A 2,583-nucleotide genomic window follows, 5' to 3' on the forward strand; every position below is an offset into this window, starting at 1 on the left:
AAACATATTAATAGTAAGACCGTATTAAAAACTTTCAGTGTTCGGCACCACAAATTTAAATTTATGTCAAGTTTTACTCCAGTGCGTGGGAAATAAACATCCCAGGTTGGGATGCATAAACTACAGCCAGAGGAGGGGATGGTCTGATGCAGAGGGGGGGAAATCCCCCCCCCCCCCCATCCCCCCCTGCAAATCGCACACTGGAAGGCCGTAGTGAGAGATAATACCTGAAATTTGGTATTCTCGGCACACGCTTGACCCTGTGGATCTCGGAATATTAAATTCCCTGGATTTCCGAGATGGAATGTCTAACTTACCATTTCGTGTTCCATGTCTGTTAATTTCCGTCATGCGGCCATAATCATATCGTAAATCTTTTCACATGAATGATCTGAGTATAAATGACAGGTACGCCAATGCACTGCATTTCATACCTTGTGAGTCCGATCCTGTTGTCATCTGTATACGTGCTCATTGCTATCTCATGGCTTTTGTCACCTCAATATATGCGTTCTATATTTTTCTTCGTAGGCCGAACGAGCCTCAACACAATGTCTCAAAAACGCTGCCCGCAGAGCGAGCGACGCAAAGGAGAATATGGTTCTAGGCGCTTCAGTCCGGAACCGCGCTGCTGCTACGGTCGCAGGTTCGAATCTTGCCTCGGGCATGGATGTGTGTGTTGTGCTTAGGTTAGTTAGGTTTAAGAAGTTCTAAGTCTAGGGGACTGATGATCTCAGATGTTAAGTCCCATAGTGCTTAGAGCCATTTGAACCAGAAACTATAGACATTTCGTCTAGAAAAAAAATGTGAAGTTGGATCTCTGTAAATTCTTTGACCAGTGTCAAAATTTCACTAAATTTATATAAGATAAAAGGATGAGTCTGCCTTTAAAAAGCTTTTGGCACATAAAACAATGGACAGCTTATTTCAAATCACAGCTCAGTGGAGATTTCATTCAGACTTATTGAAAATAACACAATATTTCTTTGTAATTCCAGACCATAACGCCAACGTCCAAAGGATGCTCTCTTTCATAAACGCGCAATAGATAAAGGGACGCAGTAAATGGCGAACTGACACAATCGCAAAGATGACGATTTTCTTGTGTAATTTTTAGATTATACTGTCAAGACTTCCGCGAAATGATTTCCAAGAAAAGTACGTTCTTAATAAAATTGGTTTGAATGAGTAATATTAATGCTTAACTACAGATTATTGTTATTTCTTTGTAAGTGTAACTAAGTTATCGAAGTTAAGGCTAGATAACTGCTTATTTTGTTTAAGAACTTTTAGTTTCTTTTGGCATAAGATTTTCTTAGTAAGAGAACTGAGCACTTACTTGCTGCCATAACTGCCAAATTATAAAGCTGTTTACTAATTCTTTTTTCGTTTAAGGGCAGCCAAGGCTTATGCCGCAAACACTGGCTGTAACTACAGAAAACCCCAACTGATTCTACTCGTATTTGAAATCGTTAGTCCGTCTTTTAGGCCAAAATACCCGGCTAAATGTAACGCTTATGCTGGTGTAACATCCACGAGATAAATTTTAGCTACAGTGCGACGAGAGGAAATTATGCCTCTAACAGTTATAAACATTATCTATTCGACATATAAAAAAAACAATGGACACGACGATAAATATTAATTATTTATGTAATATTTTATGATGTAATTGGACATATCGATGTGTATCATACAAAGACAATGATAATTGTAAATTCCATTTATGATCTGCGTTTGTCTTCCTTTGTTTTTACCTTTTGTTGGATGGCTTTTGTAGGTTGCGGACGCATATCAAACTGAGGTCTGTTAAGAAATTGTAATTATTTGTTAATTATTACTTGAGAATAGAGTTCATTATTATTATAAATATGAGTGAATAATTATTTGTAACTTTAATTCCTCTCTCAGTAAGCATTATCTGTGTTAATTATTTCTTTCCGCTGCAAGGAGCGCAGCCATTGATGATAGCGATTTGTATCGCGTGTTTGTCTGTGTTTTCCTTAGAAAAAACCAAATGTTTGCTTGATGAAGTCTAAATAGTGCACAATATGAAAGTAAATTTTAATAAGCATTTCAAATACTTATCTTATTTGCTCTAACAATAGAAAGTCTCTATCAATTGTCTGCCGCCATCGTAACAATTATCTCAGCGGCAAATTCAAATTACGCAACTCTGCAGACATAAATGCCGAAGGTAATACAAATGTGTAAAAATAAATGTGCAACGGTGGTCATGAACTAATTTTAATGCAAATAATTCGAATCAGATTGGTTCTTTAAAAACAGTGCTCATAGCATGATCCTTATTACAAACTTTTCTAGCTGGTGTATGGAGTCGAAATTAATTAAGCACGAGTTGCGAAGAATATTTTTCAGATAACATCCGTCAGTGTTGTGCGCGGCTGATATTCGGTGGTTTTAATGATCCTTTTGCTGAAGATAACTGTTTCCATCATAATCAATAGTTGTATAGAATCTGTTGTATAAACTGTGATTTAGTGACACTTACACAACTTACAGACAACACTTTAACACGACGTTAACTTGGAGTTCTTTAGCAACTTGACCAAATCTTTAGCC

Source organism: Schistocerca nitens, chromosome 6 (genome assembly GCF_023898315.1).
Source record: "Schistocerca nitens isolate TAMUIC-IGC-003100 chromosome 6, iqSchNite1.1, whole genome shotgun sequence".
Classification (NCBI taxonomy): Eukaryota; Metazoa; Arthropoda; class Insecta; order Orthoptera; family Acrididae; genus Schistocerca; species Schistocerca nitens.